General features: G+C 37.2%; 2 non-coding genes across 2 annotated transcripts; both read right to left on the reverse strand.

The window, feature by feature from the left end:
* Positions 1-6705: 6705 nt before the first annotated feature.
* LOC141699162 (small nucleolar RNA R71) lies at positions 6706-6812 on the reverse strand. Its single transcript, XR_012565645.1, has one exon. It is a non-coding gene; the product is annotated as a small nucleolar RNA R71 (small nucleolar RNA).
* Positions 6813-18658: 11846 nt separating this feature from the next.
* On the reverse strand, positions 18659-18765 carry LOC141699027 (small nucleolar RNA R71). Its single transcript, XR_012565518.1, has one exon. It is a non-coding gene; the product is annotated as a small nucleolar RNA R71 (small nucleolar RNA).
* Positions 18766-22886: the final 4121 nt, after the last annotated feature.

The raw sequence follows: 22886 nt of genomic DNA on the forward strand, positions 1-22886 counted from the left end.
CTGCTGATAGTTTCCTTTATTGTCTTGTCTCTTGTTCACTTCCCCTTTCTTCTGTGCATTCCATCCTTCCTGGAATCCAATTCTCTTCACATTTCTATCTTGCTGGTATCCTGATTCCGACCTCTCCTTCTGATGAAATACTTTCCCCTTCTTATTATCTCTTTCCTTTCTGGATTGTGCCCCATTACTTTCAATCAGTGTCACCTTCTGAACTACCCCAACATAGGTACCAATCTCAAACATCGACACTCTATCTCGAATCCAATATTGGAGCCCTTGTTGAAATCTCTGAACCTTCTCTTCATCAGTATCCACGTACTTGGTCACATATCTCGACAATTCTGTAAATTTCTTCTCGTATTCCAAGACTGTCATACTTCCTTATTTCAATTCCAAGAATTTCATATCCATCTGCTTCTGCATATACCAGGGGTAATATTTTTCCAAAAATAACTCCTTAAACCTAGTCCAAGTAACTGGTTGAACTTCCACCAAAGCTTTGACTCAATCCCACCAATAAATCACTTCCCCTTTCAGGAACTATGTGGCGTAAATGGTCTTCTGTTCTTCTCCTAGACGAACTAATTCAAAAGATCTCTCCATTTCTCTTATCCAAGAGTTGGCTATAACAAGATCAGTGGTGTCATGAAATGAATGTGGGTTCACATTCTGAAAAGTTTTGAAAGTCACAATTTGTTGAGGTGGCTCTGGTGGATCTGGTTGATGTTGGTATGATCATGATTCTCTATGTTTCGAAATTGTTGTTGTTGAAATTATTGTTGAAGAGTTTTTTGTTGTTGAGCAATTGCATTAGTTTATCGTTGCAGGGTTTCCAATATTCGAAGGATATTGGGGTCGCTTGCAGAAGCAGTACTGGTTTGCTTCATCTTTTTAGGAGGCATATTTCTGAAAATAGAATTTGTAGCAAGCAGGTGTAAATACAACAGATATTTCAAAGCTAGATTATCGCAGGGTTAATATGATCATATGATTTCAAGGTTATACAGGATTATAAGCAGAGAAGTCGAGAAATAGGGAAAAAATTGGATCATCAAAAATGCATAAATGAGTTTAGAACAATTGCCATAATCACAGGCATGATTCTGAAAAAAACGTTTAACAAAATAGTTTTAAATATGGCAATCATTTCAAAGTCAAGGTGTTACAAAGTTAAGGGGGTCACATGCATTCAGATTTCGATTATTAGCAATAAAGGTGATATACAATTCTAGATACGGAAACAAAAGCGAAACTGAAACGAAACGATAGTGTATTAATCATTGAAACAAGGTTTATTTTACAACGCAACCAAATAAGGTTCGAATTTAAAGGGCAACAACATCATAGGTTCTGAAAGGAAATAAGGAAATTACATAGTTCAAGAGATACAACAACATAAAGGATGGCCAACTGGAAAGGAAATAGGAAGTCTGACTCCTAATTCGGCCTAACGGTCGTCGTCCTAAGTCTCCTCGCTATCGTCTTGAGCTATCGAAATCTTTTCCCACTACTCCCCTTGAAGTACCTTCACGATTCCCTGAAGTTCATCTGCTACCATCAGGATGGTGTACTGACTGCTGAGTCACGGTGTGCTGGCATCTCCCCGAGCTTAGTGTTAATGAACTGCGTCAAGGACTCGAGTCTCTAAATCAACTGTGCCTTAGGTTCCTCCTTAGGCCGGGTATCATCCTAAAAAGCTACATCCAGTTGCTCCATAAGTCGGTCGTACTCCCCTTGGAGCCTATCGAACTGAAGCCTCAAGTCAGCGTACACAGAAAAAGCAATAAGGTCGGATGGCACCAAGGACAAAGAAGAATGCATCCTTTGCTTAGAAATAATATACGAAGGAAAATATTGCGACCCACTCGGATAATATCTACTTACACTCTCGTATTTCCTATATATATATATCCTATAACCTATATGGACTGTTCATGGACTCTAAACCTTAGCTCCGATACCAACAACTGTCATAACCCCAAAATAAACTAACAGAATACAACTAATAAGTATAAAGTTATTACAAACGGCTGTTAACAACAAAATCCAAGATCGCCAAGGTTCAGTTTGAACAGTCCAACATTACAACTATTACATCTTTTATATAAAACTACCGGTCCTCACACAAATGCTAACTATACTACCGGAGCTCTCATATAACCCTTAACATCTCCAGGGGAAGACTTACGAGCAGTCTGCTTGGATCTAACCATACTTGCTAGCTGAAATATCACGAACGAAAAGCAAGAAGTGAGCCAAACGCTCAACAAGGTATATCATAAGATAGAAATTAACATCATAGAAATTTATAAATTGGAAATTGAGGTGTATGCATCATTATTCAAGTTAAAACATTTGTAACCAAATCATTGCTCAGAATCAGTTTATGATGCTATGAATTACAGCCGGTGATCAGCCGCAAAGTAATTCCGAACCTCGCTGGGTTCTAAACAATTTGATTGGGATCCTTAGGTATCTTTTAAGCCTAATATAATAAGTGTGAAAGGGACTTGTGTCTTAGTTCAATCCACCAATCTCAAGAAAACATTCTTTTATTTAAAGAGCAATTATCTTCTATAAAACTGACGCCATGGAGAATTTTACAAGGATCTAAACAAAGGAGTTTAAATTATCAATCAAGGAGTTGAGTTATGAAACTCTTATCAGAATGATTTAACTTCTCACTAGCAGGGTTTTCAAAGATGGACATCAATGGTTTGACTACCAGGGAAGAAAGTATTGAAAAAGAATTATAACATTAATCAACAGGATAGAGATCTCAAATTTTGAGGGTTATATATGGCATATATCTAGTGACAAAGTTTGGGTATGATTATAAGGATATATGTAAAGAGTTGAATTATTGGTATCTTGGAGGTGTGAGAGTATAATGGGATCGTGCTTAATCGAAAGAGATTACACAATCAAGGCAATTGCAATATTTTAGTTTATATGGGTATCTCGAAATAGCCAAGACATTCGATTTAAGTCAAAGGTAGGTACTAGGTCAAATTGAAACAAAATAGTGAAAAGGGTGTGATTTTTATAAAAGCACAAATAGACTTAAAGCAAGTCCAATAATCGTATGCATGGCATAACATTTGTAATATCTCAATCAAAAATTAGAGTATTTGTAATGATATATCATGATGACAACAATATCAATCATCATTATACGAGCATGCTATTATAACTCGAAGGAGTGGTTTGGAATAATTGTTGTACATCTTAAAAGTTCAGAATAACTCGCAACATATCTCGAGAGGGTTTAAAGACACTTGCCTTAAGAAGGCTGGACTAACTTTCGTCTTGATCGAGGAAGCAACCGGGAGCACTACTCGACTTTGACGGCAAGCTTACTATCTTCTCCTGAGCCTACACTAAATATTAAACCTCATCAAAATATATTCTCACAAAATCTCCATCCTAGTTATAGGAAATTCGAATCATAGTGGCACTTAGGCCTAATTACACGTTCGACTCTTAGTATTTACATAATAGCATCATGTCCCAAGTAGTCATTTAGGAGCACATAACACATTTAGTCATATAATATATTATTTAAAACATAGTACACTATTAAGTATTGAATGATCTCACTCCACCAACACAAATGACTCGAAGTGTTAAACTAGCCTAGTGCAACCCGACTATCTCTCCAAATTCGAAGTGCCTATCAAACCAACCTCATTTCACCTGACCGAAACCCTGGACTAACCTCCTACTGACCTCTAACTATCATATGAACTCAATGGTCAACTCAGGCCTTACCTCTAAGGGCTCAAAAACTAAGTGCAAAGTTAAAGTGTTCCTAAGTACAACACCTAGGTGATATCGAATGGTTTCTAGTGTCATTGATCCCTCTCCCACTCAAATTTTGCTATTCAAATTACTACACTGGAATCTCAAAACCTAAATCTAACTTGTGCACTTGGAATTATACCAAGGTCTACCCTAGGCCTCCCTGGGCCTACTCCCAAAGTTGACTCTCCCTTGTTCCAGTGACACTCGAACTGCCATATTTTGCTCTCACTTTATACCCTTGGTTTTAACTCTAAACCTCCAAACTATGGCTTTTAAACCTCCCACATACTCCCTAGTATCAGTTCTAATTGAAGCCTAATGAGGGCATACCCATAACTGTCCCTAAACTGGCAGAATTCAAGTTTTGACTTGTGCGCCTAACTAAATGGATTTATTTTTCTCATTTAAAGCTTCTCAGATCGACTATAGGTCAATTTCTAACCCCTGGTAGCTTGGGCCTTCCATTTCCTAACAAATGATCATTCATTTCTCACTCATAAATTAAACTTCAAATCTGGAAAATGCTGAAATCTATTCTAAATTCTTCCACCTTTAACTCCCACTTATAAATCATGAACCCAATCTTCAACCAAACATAATTACTATCCTAATAATCTCATTTAACACAATAACACATGGTGGAGATCATTCATACCCTTATGCACCATGACCGAATTATATAAGCAAAATAGCAAGATTAACACTTAAATAACATTTTCGAGTACTTAAGCACAAAACCAATATATCTCACAACATGCAAACGTAATACCAACTGAATATACTTATTAAACCACTGTACAAACTATATATTATCATAATAAAGCACTTATAATCATATGCAAATCAATTCAAGGCTCCAAATCTCACAAACCATGGCATGCAACTATGATCTTGACTTATACTCAAAGATATCTTACTAGCACTAAAATTGTATTCCATAAAACTAACATGCAACTGATGAGTGGATTTTATATCTACTTGAAACACTTCATTACAAACTTAAGTTGGTGTTTTGGACTCAAGTTGTTGGTATTTTTGATGTATTTTTATGTTATTGCATTTCTGGCACCAGTTAAATGAAAAAAATAGGAGCTTTTCAAGGAATTATGCTGAAAATAGCTGTGAATTGGAAGCCAACGCCATTCTCAAGTTGTAGAGAATCTCGTTATTTTCATGTGGGTAGTTGAATCGCCTAATTCTGACGAGTAAAACTCAATATACGACCAAAATAAGAAACTACAGAAAAGTCCAGAAGTCAGGCACGACCGCCCCCAAAACCAGCGCCCCCGCGCTGACTTTCTGCCACAACAGCACGGCCACCCCGCCCCAATATTTGCCCCAGAATCCTGATTTTAGTAAAAATTAAAGATATTAAGGGTCCTGATCATCCTGGAGCCTATATATATCAATAAAAAGATGTTTTTAACAACAAGGAGCGAGGGGAGAGCAATAAGAAGACCTAAAGAGCACGAGAAGGCTACGGAGAAGAAGACTTTTGTTATATAGTTGATACTTGGATGCTTGTTTTCGATTTATTTTTGAACCTTAGTACTCTTATATTGTTTATTATCATGCTTTCATAGGAACCCATGGTGACAATGAGTTCGGTCATGAACTAATCGTTATCGTGGGGTTCTAATGGATTTACTTATGGATTTCTATAGTTAATTTATTTCAATATCTTGGTGTGTGGTGATTGATTGATATCCTAGTATTGGTTGTGCTTATTCATCTTATATGCGTAGCTAACATATAAGATAGCATGTTAATCTTTATTGAAGCAAAAGTGAATATAGAGATTTAGAACTTGCCATGCTAACATAGGTTAATGTATTTACTATGCATAATTCGTAGATAATTTTAACCATCTAACTTGCCTTATGTAATCACGATAGATAACTTGCGCATTAAACCTTTATGTTGTTAAATTCTATAGACATATAGGGTCTCAACATAATTGGTGTCTATTTAGCTTCTATCTCTTTATGGATGTCTAGTAGTAGGGTATTCGTACAACAAAAGTTGGCGTTTACTAGTTTCGTGTTATTTGATTAATGTCAACACCATTGCATGCTAAGGTTAAGAACAATGACTTTGAATGAAGTCCTAATGAAGTTAAAATCCCATGTTTATCTCATATAAATAATTCAATCTCAATTCTCTTAGTTAATACTATTTAGTATAATCTCTTTGTTTAATCAAAACCCAATTTGTAATCGTCTTAATAATGAATGATAGCCATACAATTATTGCATAAGTCCATAAATTGAACTTAAACTAAACCAGTCTCTGTGGGAATGAATATGATCTATATCTAATACTACTTGCGAACGCGTATACTTGCGTGAATTTTAGCGCGTGTTTTCGCCCTAACAAGTTTTTGGCACCGCTGCCGGGGACTCGGTGTTAATTTTTAGTTTATGTGCTTGTCATCAGTGGTCGTTAAAGTTCACTGACACAGATTCTTTTACTTTCATGGTTTACTGGTTTGTGTTTTAGGTACTCATTATAATGGGAGATCCAGCAGCACGAACGAAAGCCTTGATGGATTTTTCTCAACCCAAGATCAATGACATTCAATCTAGCATTGTCATGCCAACTATCACAGCTAATACCTTTGAGATCAAGCTTGGAATAATTCAGAGGGTACAGAATTCAGTCCAGTTTGGGGGTTCTCCAATGAAAGATCCCAATACGCATATTAGGGATTTCATAGAGATCTGCGACACGTTCAGGTTCAATGGTGTGTCTGAGGATGCGGTGAAACTGAGACTGTTCTCATTCTCTATAAGGGACAAGGCTAAGAGCTGGTTACACTCTCTACCAGCTGGTTCGATTGCTACTTGGGAAGATCTTGCTCAAAAGTTTCTCACTAAATTCTTCCCTATGGTGAAGACAGCTGCAATCAGAAATGCTATTACTGAATTTGCGCAGTAAACGGGAGAATCTCTATGTGAAGCTTGTGAGCGCTACAAGGAGATGCTTAGGAAGTGTCCTCATAATGGAATGCCTGATTAGATGATCATCAATTGCTTCTTTAATGATTTGGGAGCACAGTCAAGACCCATGCTCGATGCAGCATCGGGTGGAGCATTATGGGCAAGGAGCAATAAGGAAGCTTATGATCTAATTGAACTGCAACTCAGAGATTGCCATAGGGCAAGGTAGCAGGAGTTCTTCAAGTGGATACAGCTACGGCTATCACTGCTCAACTAAAGGAGTTGTCTATGAAGATCGATTCTTTGGCTAACTATGTTGTTAATCAGATAACCAGTGTTTCTGAGATATGTGCAGGTTCGCATGCATCGGAATAATACGTTATATCTAGTGAATCAGCTCAGTTTGTGAGCAACTTTCAGAGATTGCACCAACCAGTTCCAGATACTTATCATCCTGACAACTAGAATCATCCTAACTTCATATGGAGAAATAATCAGAATTCGATGCAACAGCAGTTCCAACAGTTTGGAGCAAAATAATTCAACCCTCCTGGTTTTCAGCAACAATTTGCACCAAGATGACAACTCCAATTTCAACAACAAACTCATGATGCAGGTCAATCTTCGAATGAAAAATCTGAATTAGAGGTATTGAGGCTTATGTGCAAAAACCAGGCTCTTATATGCCAAAGCCAGACTATTTCTATCAAGACTCTGGAGAACCAGATAGGACAAATTGTTAATGCCTTATTGAATCGACTACCAAAAATGATTTCTAGTGATACAGAAGTTCCAGGAAAGAGGGAAGCAGAAGATCAGGTTAAGGCAATTACATTGAGGTCTGGGAAGGTTGTAAGCCCTAAAAATCTCAAGTTTCAGAATCTGAAGTTTTGGCTGAAGAAGATGTGCAGAAGGAAGTAGAAGTGGAATCAAGGAAGAAAAATGTGGAACACACTCCTCCTGAGGGTAATACAGGGGAGAAACATATCTATCCTCCACCTCATTTTCCTAAAAGGCTACAGAAGCAGAAGTTGGATAAGCAATTTGCTAAGTTTCTGGAGGTGTTCAAGAAACTTCACATCAACATACCCTTCGTTGAAGCTCTTGAACAGATGCCTAGCTATGCGAAGTTTATTAAGGGTATTATATCTCGGAAAGTGAAGCTTGATGACTTAGACACCGTTGCTCTAACGGAGGAGTGCAGTGCTGTCCTGCAACAAAAGTTGCCTCCGGAGCTTAAAAATACTGGAATTTTCACTATTTCTTGCACTATTGGAAACTTGTCGTTCGACAAATGTTTATGTGATTTGGGAGCTAGCATCAATCTGATGCCTTTGTCTATCTTTAAGAAGTTGGGATTACCTGATCCAAAGCCTACATACATGTCACTGCAACTATCTGATCGTTTAATCACTATCCACGAGGAATAGTGGAAGATGTCTTGGTTAAGCTGGATAAACTCATATTCCCTGCTGACTTTGTAATTCTTGATTTCGAGGAAGATAAGAAGATTCCCATCATCTTGGGAAGACCATTCTTGGCTACAGGCCGAACTATGATTGATGTGCAAAAAGGAGATCTTACGATAAAGGTTCATGATCATAAGTTCACTTTTAATGTGGTCAAGGCAATAAAGTTACCCACAGTTAAAGAGGAGTGCTTTAAAGTAGAGTGGGTCGACTCTGTAGTAAATTCGGAACTTGAGCAATTGCCAAAGTCAGATACCTTAGAGAGATACTTAATGGGGAAATCAGTTATTGATGACAAAGAAGGAGAAGAGCAACTGCAGGTTTTGAATGCACCTCCGTGGAAGAGGAAGTTGGATATGCCATTCGATTCTCTTGGGTTAGCAAAGCTGAAAATTTCTGAAAAGCCTCTCAATCCGTCTATTAAAGATGCTCCCACACTTGAGCTCAACTCACTACCAGATCACTTGAATTATGAATTCTTAGGTGCACCCCTGACAAGGGTATATTTTTTTGATGATGAAGAGGGTGGCCGAACGAATCCTCCTGTGCCTACAGAGGGTTTTTCTCCTGTGCAGCAGACAGTTGATAGGACTAGTGTTGGTGATGAACAGTACAGGAGATTGACTAGGCGTATGGAGGCTATGCATGACATTCACCATCATTTTGCTGCGGATTTGACACACGCTCTCGGTACTGTTTCCCGAGATAGTGGTGTCGAGGTTAATTGGCCACCTGATCCTCCACCCGAGGAGGGTGATCCTGACAACTAGGTATGCCTAAAATCCTTATTATTACCTTCAATGCGGACAATGAAAATTTTAATTTTGGGGGTGATAATGTTAGGATTAGTAGTGTGTGTTGTGTCGGCATAAAGTGTGTTGTGTCCATATAGTTCATATAAATTCATATTGCATGTTTAGTTGTAGTTCATTTATATTTTTGAATGATTGTTCATTTAGGACATATTTGTTAGCATTTTTGTTCGTGTTAATATGTGAGTCCATGTAGTTGCATTTGCATGCATATAACATGATCCCTTAGGTTGAGCTATTTCTGATTGATTAGTTGATGTTGATGTGAGTGTAGTGATGATGAATAGAGGGATGTTGAAGTCCTAATGAATTGATTTGCATGCCAGAAACAAATATTTTCACAAAGTCTTATAGGGTTGCTTTTGATCTAGATCATGATCATACTTGTTTGTTGTTGAGATTTAATCACTTGGTTATATTTAGAATTTGTGATATTCTCGTAATGACGTAAAAACACTGATTTTTTATCTGGAGAAAAACTTGGATTTCATTGCTAATTGTGAATAAGGCTAGGCATTAAATGGCTAGTAGTCGGCTCATAGTTTTATGAGTAGTCTAGGGTTGAATGAGATGGGGCGAAACGCACTCATTCAGAAATTGTTGAAAAAAAAAGAAAAAAAAAAGAAAAAAGTATGTGTTTATGCATAATTGATCAAGAGTGAGCTCTTTAATACTCGAGTTATTAAGTTCTAGGGGACTTTGTGCCTAGTGACCTAAGGCTTTCATAGTCTGGGATCCGCTAACCTAACGCTCGCTACATGGGTATTATTGTATAAGTCTTTTGTGGACCTCATTTATTGCACGATCAAATAAGCATTTTTGTTATGTGTTATGTGATCAATAATAGTATGAATCCTTGTATAACTCTAGTAAAATGAAGGTGTGTGAGTCGTTATGCATTTAACGTCTATTCTAGTTATAAAGTTTTGATTGTTTTTATGATCAATAAGTTATGATTATTGATCTAGTATCGAGAGTATATCTGTTAAGCATTCACACACGCACGTTTCTAGTTTGTGAGTTTGTTTGTGGGATTTATTCGAACTCTATTAAAATTCATTGCATTCTTAGAGGCATTGGCTTATTCATTTGGTATGGTTATTCTTAGGGGATCGATTGTATTATCATTTTGTTGCATTCACGTAGTTGCATTTATGCATTAGGTTTGTTTTGTAGTTTTGGGTCTGTTTATGCTTGAGGACAAGCATCGATTCAAGTTTGGGGGTGTGATAAGTAGATTTTATATCTACTTGAAATACTTCATTAAAATCTTAAGTTGGTGTTTTGGACACAAGTTGTTGGTATTTTTGATATATTTTTGTGTTATTGCATTTGAGGCATCAGTTAAATGAAGAAATGAGCTTTTCAAGGAATTATGCTGAAAAGAGCTATGAATTGGAAGCCAAGGCCATTCTCGAGTTGTAAAGAATCTCGTTAGATTCATGTGGGTAGCTGAATCGCCTAATTTTGACGAGTAAAACTCAAGTTACGGCGAAAAGAAGAAACTGTATAAAAGTCCAGAAGTCGGGCGCGGCCGCCCTCAAAACCAGCGCGCCTGCGCTTACTTTCTGCTAAAACAGCACGGCCACCCCACAATCAGCGCGGCCGCCCCACAATCAGCGCAGCCTCCCCACCCCGATTTTTGCCCCAGTATCCTGATTTTAGTAAATTTGAATATATTAAGGGTCCTGGTCATCGTGAAGCCTATATATATCAATAAAAAGACGTTTTTAACAACAAGGAGCGAGGGGAGAGCAATAAGAAGACCTAGAGAGCACGAGAAGGCTATGGAGAAGAAGACTTTTGTTTTCTTTAATATAAGTTATACTTGGATGCTTGTTTTCAATTTGTTCTTGAACTTTAGTACTCTTATATTGTTTATTATCATGCTTTCATTAGAACCCATGGTGATGATGAGTTCGATTATGAACTAATCGTTATCGTGGGGTTTTACTGGATTTACTTGTGGATTTCTGTAGTTAATTTGTTTCAATATCTTGGTGTGTGGTGATTGATTGATATCCTAGTATTGGTTGTGCTTATTCGTCTTATGTGCGTAGCTAACATATAAGATAGCATGTTAATCTTTATTGAAGCAAAAGTGAATATAGAGATTTAGAACTTGCCATGCTAGCATAGGTTCATTTATTTGTTATGCATGATTCATACGTAATTTTAACCATCTTACTTGCTCTATGTAATCACGATAGATAACTTGCGCATTAAACCTTTTTGTTGTCAAATTCTCTAGACATATAGGGTCTCAACATAATTGGTGTATATTCAGCTTCTATCTCTTTGTGGATGTCTGGTAGTAGGTTATTCATACAACGAAAGTTGGCGTTTACTAGTTTCGTGTTATCTGATTAGTGTCATCACCATTGCATGCTAAGGTTAATAACAATGACTTTGAATGAAGTAGTAATGAAGTTAGAATCCCATGTTTGTGTCATATAAGTAATTCAACCTCAATTATCTTAGTTAATGCTATTTAGTATAATCTCTTAGTTTAATCAAAACCTAATTTGTTAATCATCTTAAAATTGAATGATAGCCATATCATTGTTGCATAAGTGCATAAATTGAACTTAACCTAAACCAGCTTCTGTTGGAACGAATCTGATCTATATCTTATACTACTTGTGAACGCGTATACGTGCATGATTTTAGCGCATGTTTTCGCCCTAACAGCAACCTTATCTTGATTATGTTTATAAAAATCTATAACATGCAAAGGTTTAAACTAAGGTAATATCTCCAAAAATCATGATTTAAGCACATAGCAATCAAGATCAAACAATAATACAAACAACCACTCCATTCGGCTTCTTTTGAGTCAATGCTGAATGGTGGAGGGAGGAATGGCACTTGTATGTGAGTGAAACTCCCATGTCTTGCCCTTTACAACCCTTTGCTAATTTAACTCTTAGTTTGGACCAATTTCTTTATGAACTAAGGTCTTCCACTTGAGTTTTGTACTTACCTCTTACATGCAACACCAAATTATTCAACAAACATGTAAATCTCTACATAAATATGGATGGAAGGGGTTTAACAAGATTGAGAGAGTGGAATTACCCTAGAATTCTTGGTATTTTGAAATGAAAAAGAAGAGGAGTGTGTGTGTGTGTGTTTCGGCCGAGAGAGAGAGGGGAGGGGAGTGAGGGTGGAGTGTGCAAGTGGAGAATGATCACATGTTTGATCATTTTATTTGTTATGTAATGGGTAGTGGATTGGTTAATTACTTCCTTGTCCTTCTCTCTTAACTAGAACAACATACATGCAAGCCTATAATGGTCATTTGGTTAGGTAGAAAGGAGTTAGTGGAGTGGATAATGACATGAATGTCCTCACTTTGTATTAAGGGTAAAAATGCATGCAAGGGCTATTAGGTAATCACATATTTATTAATCTAATTTAATACAAAGAATACATTTTATAAATAAAACCATAAATCTGTAAATTACAAGAGTGACACCATAAAATAGTTTAGAAATTTAGGAATTTAATAAGATCAATTTCGAAATTTATTAAAAAAAATAATTTTAAAAATGATTTTCCTTAGATAATAAAATGCATTTTATCACCTACATAAATAGCAAATAATGCATTTCTTATTTTCTAAAATTCCAAATAATATCACACAATTATTTAGCATAATTCTAATCACACAAGTAAATATTCACAATGTTTTTATTTAACTCACTTAATATACACACATATATATCAATTAAAGGATAAAGAGAATATCAGTTATGACATCATACTTTTATTTTTAATTTTGATTATCCTTGATACGTTGAGTACTCTATTCATATTCCAATAGATCACTCACTATCTATATCCTGATATATATGTTGATGTTGGGATAACATCGAAGCATACTGATTGTTCTGGATGCTTATCCTATGGACTGGATGGTTACGTGCAGGGCATGGGATGGTCTGGACCCTTTTATTTAATTACGGAGGCCGGGAGTGGACCTGGGTACCTTGTTATGATGTGGGTATATGTAAGTGGCATAGATCCGTACTGTATCTGACTGATCAACATATTAAAGTACTGTGATAGTTTGTGTTTAATCTAGTTTATTGATAATCACCAAAAGCAGCCTTCCCTATTTATTACTGAAATACACGGATGCTTATTGAATCTGATTACTTAACTCATATCAGGTTCACTTGACTTTCTTATGATACTATATACATATTTTGGACTTGCTGAGCAATTATGCTTCACCATTTTATTGTTACTCACTTTATCTTTCAGTAAAAGTGGAGGATGAAGCCTATCCATACCAGGGTAGTAAAGAAGCGAGTGAAAAGGTGGGATCCTCCGGCACCAAGAGTGTTAATCCCGATTCAGGAAGAAAGCTTTGAACTAACAGAACCGGTTTAGTTAGATAGTGGTTGTGTGTGTTTGAATAAACTGAAATTCGTTGTAAAACATGTTTAGATAGTTGGTGTGTGATGAAGAAAGGTTTGCAAGACTTTTGAATTTAAGAATGTAATAAAGGTAATGTTGTGTTCTTGTCTTCATACCTTAACCTTAAAGATCCTGAGTAGTAGAATGAAGAGGTTATATGTATGTTTATATAATTACTGTACAATTTTAATTAAGTTGGTAGTTGGCAAGTAACCCCCGGATCTAGACCCCGGATTTGGAGTGCGTTATAGTTTGGCATCAGAGCTGTAGGTTTTGGTCCCTGAAACAAGAACACTAGGATTTTGATAGTATAGGAAGATCACATAAGATAGGAAAAGGATTGTTAGGGTCTTTGTTAGATTATAAATTTTGAATTTGTAAGTTCTAGGAATTGAAAATTGACTTTTTTTGTGTTATGATTATTTTGTCAGATGGAGACCTCTTTAGACCGTAGACGTAGAGAGCGAGAAGTAGAAGAGCCGCCACCAGCACATATAACTACACCAGCACCACAGATGCTTTATCCGATAGATTATCTGTTGGATTTTGAGCCTCAGTTACCACCACAGTTACTAGTACTGTAACATTATCCTCAGGTTATCGAGCCATCGCTCCAGCCGGCATTAGCTCTAGTTCCTTTGGCCGTATATGCTCCTGTTCCCTAGATTTTTCAGATACCACCGATGGAGTACATGGGGGATCATGAAGTGGACCAGCCGGTAACCCCTATGGATCCAGCACCAGAGATCATTCAACAGGATATTGTTGATGTTGTGAGAATACCTTCCAGAGGGTCAGCAGGAGATATTGGAGAGCCCGTACCATACCTTACCATGATTTTGCTAGCATGCATGAGGATAGATAGTTTTGGAGGGCACGGTATCAAGAGATACTTGGTTTGATAGATCAGCGAAAGAGTGGTCCACTAGCAACCTTGCAGCCAGATTACTTCTTGAGAGAGAGACTCAAATAGATATACCGAGGAGCTTACAAGGAGTTGGAAGAGTTGAGACATGAGGGCACCCATACTTATGCAGAGTTCCATCAGGCAGTTAGACTTGTTCAGGCGATTCTGGAGACGATCCGTGATGAGGTGGATCGAGTACCACCAGGTTTCTGAGAAAGGGTTAGGCAGTCATACATGGTTGTATGATATATGATATATGTATATATAGGCAGACATAGTATTAGTAGTGAGATTAGGCATTTCTATCACACAGTTTTGGTTTGTATCCGGTAGTAGTATTTGGCAGACTTTTATATCAAGCACTCACAACTAACGCTGGTGTTGTTATATAGAATAAACCTTTTTCAACCTCTTTTCTTTTATTTATTTAAAAAAAATCTACAACATTTACATTTCCTTAATTATCTTATAGGCCATTTTCATATTTTTAAATTATGTTTGACTTGTGAAAGGACAAACAAATTATTTGATAATGATGTTATGGGGAACATAACTATAAAAAAAGTGTTTGATTTATTTGAATCTTCTGTTCCAATGAAAGTTAAATTGTTTCTTTATTTATTATTAACTTTTTAATGGATTATTAAATGAATTTCTTGTCTTATCACCAGAATAATGGCACCTAAAAGAAAGACTAGATCCGAGAATTTCAATAACGACCCTGAGGAACAAAATAACAACATCATGAACCAGATGCTTCATTTAATGCAACAGCAAATCATTATGATGTAGCAATAACAACAACAATAACAATTCCAACAACAGATGTTGCAACAGCTATCTCAAAATGTACCTCAAGTACCACCACCAGTCGTGCCTATTGTAACCTTCAAGCAATTAATGTAAGTGAAACCACCAGAATTTGAAGGTTCTGTAGATCCTACCAAAGCCAAGACATGGATGAAGGAGATTGATAAAGCATTTACGCTAGTAAATGTCGAGGCAGATCAGAAAACTGAATTTGGTAGTTATTTTCTGAAAGGAGAGGCTAACTATTGGTGGGAGTCGAAGAAGGATTTAGAGGGTACTGATATTGTGACATGGGATAGTTTCACTGAATTATTTTTGGAGAAGTATTTTCTCCGCTACTTGAAAATTCAGATGGAAATAAAGTTTTTGGAATTGAAGCAAGGGAACATGTCAGTAGCTAAGTATGAAGCTAAATTTACTGAATTATCGAGGTTTATGCCAGAGTAAGTAGATATAGAGGAGAAACGAGCGAAGAGCTTTCAGCAGGGATTGAATTCATGGATTCGCAGTGGAGTAGTATTTTTTGAGTTAACAATGTATACGGACGTCATTTAGAAGGCCATGATAATCGAAAGAGAGAGTGAGATGTTCCAAAAGGAAAAAAGGGACAGTAGAATTTTCAGAATCATTTTAACAGGAAGCCGGGATTCCAGGACCGGCCAAATATGGACTTTAGAAGGCCAGACCAGGGAAATCAAAGAGCAGGTACTCGTTTCCAAGTTCCGAATCAGCAAAGGATAGCAAGACCACCATTTCCTGACTGTAAGACATGTGGTCGGAAATATACGGGAATTTTCAATAAGCTGAATGTTACTTGCTTCTGATGCACGCAAAAGGGACACTACTCCAGTGAATGTCATATTACCTGTTTCAAATGTGGGGGAAAAGGATAAAATGCTAGAGATTATAAAGGCCCAGCTATGGCAGCAAGTATTCCGAGGATTATGGCATCACCGCCACAACCAAAACAGAATCAGTCCAATGCAAGGACTTTCAACATGACAATAAAGGAGGCAATGCAGAGTGTTAGATATTGAATACAATACAGGGGGTGAATGTATTTTAGATATTTTTAACCTTTTTTGAACTTCTACGGATGGTGAACAAATCAAATTAATTTGTAGAGATATTGTATTTAAAAGAGTTAATAAAGCATGCACAACTAACACGGTATTTTCAAAACTCACTTAATTTTGTATTAAAATTAAGCACGTCTTGCTACAAATTTTTGGATTCTTTGTAAATGAAGAACTCAGCTTCTACCTTGAGAGAGTACTAGAAAATCAAGATCTTTTTGTCACGCTTAAAAATAAAGGACCAGTGTTTACTGTATAGATTAGTAAACACAGGTTTACACAGCATGCAATAAGATGTACTAAACCATACTTTAAGTTATCTCTAAGGCTTTCTATTTCTGGCTTAGTGAATCTTTGCAAATTATGTAGGTCTGTGACCTTCCTTTGTCAGTTAATCTTGGCCCTTGATCTTGCACTCTTCAAGCTACTTTTGTAGACTTTTCAATCTAAGTGATTAAATCATTTATTTATTGATAATATTAAATCTTTAACATGTCTGCTAATTAGTGGATTTTACACCTACTTGGAACGCTTCATTACAAGCTTAATTTGGTGTTTTGGAGTCAAGTTATAGGTATTTTTTATGTATTTTTGTGTTATTGCATTGCAGGAAGTAGTTGGAGGAAGAAAGAAGCTTTTCAAAGAAATATGCTAAAAAGAGCTAAGAATCGGAAGCCTAGGCCATTCTCAAGTTGTATAGAATCTCGGTAGCTTCGCATGGGCAGTTGAATCGCCTAATTCTGACGAGCAGAACTCAAGATACGGCCAATAGAAGAATTATCAGAAAATTTCCAGAAAGCCAGCGCGGCAGCGCCAGAACCAGCGCTCCCGTGCTTCAGAAATCATTATTCCAGCTCGGCCGCGCCAAAAAGTAGCGCGCCCGCAACCTGGTCATCCTGGAGCCTATATATATCAATAAAAAGACGTTTTTAACAGCAGGGAGCGAGGGGAGAGTAATAAGAAGACCTAGAGAGCACGAGACGGCTACGGAGAAGAAGACTTTTGTTTTCTTTAGTATAGTTGATACTTGGATGCTTGTTTTCAATTTTTGTTTGATCCCCAGTACTCTTATATTATTTATTATCATGCTTTCATTGGAATCCATGGTGACGATAAGTTCAGTTATTAACTAATTGTTATCGTGGGGTTCTAACAGATTTACTTATGGATTTCTATAGTTAATTTGTTTGAATATCTTGGTGTGTGGTGATAGATTGATATCCTAGAATTGGTTGTGCTTATTCGTCTTATGTGCGTAGCTAACATATAAGATAGCGTGTTAATCTCTATTGAAGCGATAATGAATATAGAGATTTAGAACTTGCCATGCTAGCATAAGTTCATGTATTTGTTATGCATGATTCGTAGGTAATTTTAACCATCTTACTTGCCCTATGTAATCACGATAGATAACTTGTTCATTAAACCTTTATGTTTTTAAATTCTATAGACATATAGGGTCTCAACATAATTGGTGTATATTCAGCTTTTATCTCTTTTGTGGATGTCTGGTAGTATGGTATTCGTACAACGAAATTTGGCATTTACTAGTCTCGTGTTATCTGATTAGTTGTCATCACCATTGCATGCTAAGGTTAAGAACAATGACTTTGAATGAAGTAGTAATGAAGTTAGAATCCATGTTTGTCTTATATACTTAATTTAATCACTTTTATTCTTAGTTAATTGCATGTTAGTTTAATCTTAGTTATAAACATCTCAACTTGTTATTATCTTAGCATTGAGCGATAACTATACCATTGTTTCATAGGTGCATACTCATAAGTTAACCAAAAAGAGTCTCTGTGGGAACGAATCTAATTTATATCTTACACTACTTGCGAACGCGTATACTTGCGTGTAATTTCAGCGCGTGTTTTCGCCCTAACAAGTTTTTGGCGCTGCTGCCGAGGACTCGGTGTTAATTTTTAGTTTATATGCTTGACATCAGTGGTCGTTAAAGTTCACTGACACGGATTCTTTTACTTTCACGGTTTACTGGTTTGTGTTTTAGGTACTCATTATAATGGGAGATCCAGCAGCACCAAGGAAAGCGTTGATGGATTTTTCTCAACCCAAGATCAATGACATTCAATCTAGCATTGTCAGGCCAGTGATCGCAGCTAATACCTTTAAAATCAAGCCTGGCACGATTCAATGGATATAGAATTCAGTCCAGTTTGGGGGTTCTCCAACGGAAGATCCCAACATGCATATTAGAGATTTCATCGAGATCTGCGACACTTTCAAGTTCGACAATGTTTCTGAAGATGCTATAAAGCTGAGGCTTTTCCCATTCTCTCTGAGGGACAAGGCTAAGAGTTGGTTACACTCTCTACCAGTTGGTTCAATTTCTACTTGGGAAGAACTTGCTCAAAAGTTTCTCACTAAATTCTTCCCTATGTTGAAAACAACTACAATCAAGAATGTTCTTACTCAATTTGCGCATCAATTGGGAAAATCTCTATGTGAATCTTGGGAGCTCTACAAGGAGATGCTTAGGAAGTGTCCTCATTATGGCATGCCTGATTGGATGATCATCAATTGCCTTTATAATGGTCTGGGAGCGCAATCTAGACCCATGCTTGATGCAGCAGCAGGTGGAGCATTATGGGCAAAGAGCTATGAGGAAGCTTATGATCTAATTGAACTGATGGTTGCTAATGAATATCAGTATCGAGCTCAGATATTTCCACAGGGAAAGGTAGCAGGAGTTCTTGAAGTGGATACAGCTACAAATATCACTGCGCAACTAAAGACGTTGTCTATAAAGATCGATTCTTTGGATAACTATGGTGTTAATCAGATTACCAGTGTTTGTGAGCTATGTGCAGGTTCGTATGTGATGGAGCAATGCACTATATCTAGTGAATCAACTCAGTCCGTGAACAACTTTCAGAGATCGCAACAACCAGGTCCAGACACTTATCAACCTGACAACTGGAATCATCCTAACTTCAGCTGGAGTAAAAACAGAGTGCGATGCAACAACCTTATCAGCATTATGCAGCAAAGAAATTCAACCCTCCTGGTTTTCAACAACCGTAATATGCACCAAGACAACAACTCCAACTTCAACAACAAACTCGTGGAGGTGCAGGTCTATCCTCGAATGAAAAATCTGAATTGGAGGAGTTTTGTCTTATGTGCAAAAACCAGGCTCTTATATGCCAAAGCTAGGTTGTTTCTATCAAGACTCTGGAGAACCAAATAGGGGAAATTGCTAACGCCTTATTTAATCGACCATCAAGAACGCTTCCTAGTGATATAGAAGCCAATCCAGGCAAGAGGGAAGTTAACGAACAGGTGAACGCCATCACCTTGAGGTCCAGAAAGGTTGCAAGCCCCCGAATTCAGCAAGACAAAGTGTCTGAAAACTCTGTCCAGAATGCAGGTGCATCTGTACCTTTACCAAATCCAGAAAATGAGATTGTAGCTGAAAAAGTGATGCAGAAGGATGCCGAGGTGGAACCGGAGCAGAAAGCTATTGACAACAATCCTTCTAAGGGTAATACAGGGGATAAACAGGTCTACCCACCTCCACCATATCCTAAAAGGCTTCAAAAGCGTAAGTTCGATAAGCAATTTGCCAAGTTCTTGGAAATTTTCAAAAAACTCCACATCAACATACCTTTCGCTGAAGCTCTTGAACAGATGCCTAGCTATGCAAAGTATATGAAGGGTATTCTATCTCGGAAAGTGAAGCTCGATAACTTAGACACCGTTGCTCTAATGGAGGAGTACAGTGTTGTTCTGCAACTAAAATTGCCTCCGAAGCTGAAAGATCCTGGAAGTTTCACTATTCCTTGCACTATTGGAAACTTATCATTCCATAAATGCTTATGTGATTTGGGAGCTAGCGTCAATCTGATTTTTTTATCTATCTTCAAGAAGTTGGGTTTACCTGATCCAAAACCTGTGAACATGTCTTTACAGTTGGCTGATCATTCCATCACTTATCCGTGAAGAGTAGTGGAGGATATATTGGTTAAGTTGGATAAGCTCATCTTCCCTTCATATTTTGTCATTCTAGACTTTGAGGAGAATAAGAAGATTCCCATTATCTTGGGGAAGACCGTTCTTGGCTAGAGGCCGAACTATGATCGATGTGCAAAAAGGAGAGCTTACAATGAAGGTTCAAGATCAGAAGGTCACTTTTAATGTGTTCAAGGCAATAAAGTTGCCCACGGCTAAAGAGGAGTGCTTTGAAGTAGAGCAGGTCGACTCTGTTATGAATTCGGAGCTTGAGCAATTGCCAAAGTCAGATATCTTAGAGAGATCCTTAATAGGGGAGTTTGACAGTAAAGATGAAGAAGGGGCAGAACAACTGTAGTATTTGAATGCTCCTCCGTGGAAGATGAAGTTAAATATGACATTCGATTCTCTTGGGTTAGCAGAGCTGAAAATTTCTCAGGAGCGTCTCGAGCCGTCTATTGAAGATGCTCCCACGCTTGAGCTCAAGCCACTACCAGATTATTTGAGTTATGCATTTTTAGGTGCATCCCCTGACAAGGGGTTGGGATATATTTTTGATGATGTAGGGGGTGGGCAGACGGATCCTCTCATGCCTATAGAGGGTTTTTCTCGTGTACAACAGGCAGTTATTAGGACTGGTGTTGGTGATGAGCAGTATAGAAGGTTGACTCGGCGTATTGAGACCATGCACGACATCTACCGACGGTGTGCTGAAGATTTAATACATGCTCTCGGTACTATTTCTAGAGACACTGGTGTCGAGGTTGATTGGCCACCTGATCCTCCAGCCTAAGATGGTGATTCTCCCGTTGACTATGTATGCCTGAAATCCTTATTATTACCTTTAATGAGGACATTAAAAATTTTAAGTTCGGGGGTAATAATGTAAGGATTAGTTTGTGTGTGTCTATATAGATTCATATAGATTCATGTTGCATGTTTAGTTGTATTTCATTCATATTTTTGCATGTTTGTTCATATAGGATATATTTGTGTGTGTTTTTATGTGAGTTCATATAGTTGCATGTGCATGCATTTAACATGATCCCTTAGGTTGAGCTATTTCTGATTGATTGGTTGGTGTTGATATGAGTGTAGTGATAATGAATAGAGGGATGTTTAAGTATTAATGAATTGATTTGCATGCCCAGAAAAAAATTTCACAAGTCTTATAGGATTGCTTTTGATCTAGATCATGATCATACTTGTTTATTTTTTGAGATTTAATCACTTGGTTATATTTAGAATTTTTTCTATTCTCGTAATGACGTAAGAACACTGATTTTTAAACTGAAGAAAAGCAGGATTTCATTGCTAGTTGTGAATAAGGCTAGGCGTCAAATGGCTAGTAGCCGGCTCATATTTTTATGAGTAGTTTAGGGTTGAATGAGATGGAGCGAAACACACTCATTCAGAAATTGTTGAGAAAAAAAGTAGAGAAAAAATGAAAAAAAAAGTATTTATTTATGCATAATTGATCAAGAGTGAGCTCTTTAATACTCGAGTTATTAAGTTATAGGGTACTTTGTGCTTAGTGACCTAAGGCTTTTATAGTCTGGGATCCGCTAACCTAACGCTCGCTATATGGGTATTATTGTATAAATCTTTTGAGACCTCATTCATTGCACGATCAAATAAGCATTTTTGTTATATATTATGTGTTCAATAATAGCATGAATCCTTGTATAAATCTAGTAAAATGAAGGTGTTGTGAGTTATTATGTGTTTAATGTCTATTCAAGTTATAAACTTGTGATTGTTTTGATGATAGATGAGTTATGATTATTGATCTAGTATCGAGAGTATTTCTGTTAAGCATTCCACACACGCACGTTCTGGTTTGTGACTTGATTTATGGGATTTATTCAACTATTTTGAGTCATTGCATTCTTAGAGGCATTGGCTTATTCATTTGGTTATGGTTATTCCGAGGGGATTGTTTGCATTATCTTTTAGTTGCATTCATGCATTAGGTTTGTTTTGTAGTTTTGAGTCTGTTTATGCTTGAGGACAAGCATCGATTCAAAATTGGGGGTGTGACGAGTGGATTTTGTATCTATTTGGAACGCTTCATTACAAGCTTAAGTTGGTGTTTTGGACCCAAGTTATTGGTATTTTTGATGTATTTTTGTGTTATTGCATTGCAGGCAGTAGTTGGAGGAAGAAAAAGGTTTTTCAAAGAAATATTCTGAAAATAGCTAAGAATTGGAATCCTAGGCCATTCTCAAGTTGTAGATAATCTCGTTAGCTTCGCGTGAACAGTTGAATCGCCTAATTCTGACGAGCAGAACTCAAGATACGGCCAAAAAAAGAATTGTCAGAAAATTTCCAGAAGGCCAGCGCGGCCGCGTCAGAACCAGCGCGCCCGCACTTCAGAAATCACTATTCCAGCGGGGCAGCTCCCGAAAGTAGCGCGCCAGCGCCCTGTTTCTGCACCAGAATCCTGATTTTTGTCGAAATTGAAGATTTTGAGAATCCTGGTCATCTTGGAGCCTATATATATCAATAAAAAGACATTTTTAACTGCAGGGAGCGAGGGGAGAGCAATAAGAAGACCTAGAGAGCACGAGACAGCTAAGGAGAAGAAAACTTTTGTTTTCTTTAATATAGTTGATACTTGGATGCTTGTTTTTGATTTGTCTTTGAACCCTAGTACTCTTATAATGTTT

This window comes from Apium graveolens, chromosome 11 (assembly GCF_009905375.1).
Source record: "Apium graveolens cultivar Ventura chromosome 11, ASM990537v1, whole genome shotgun sequence".
NCBI lineage: Eukaryota > Viridiplantae > Streptophyta > Magnoliopsida > Apiales > Apiaceae > Apium > Apium graveolens.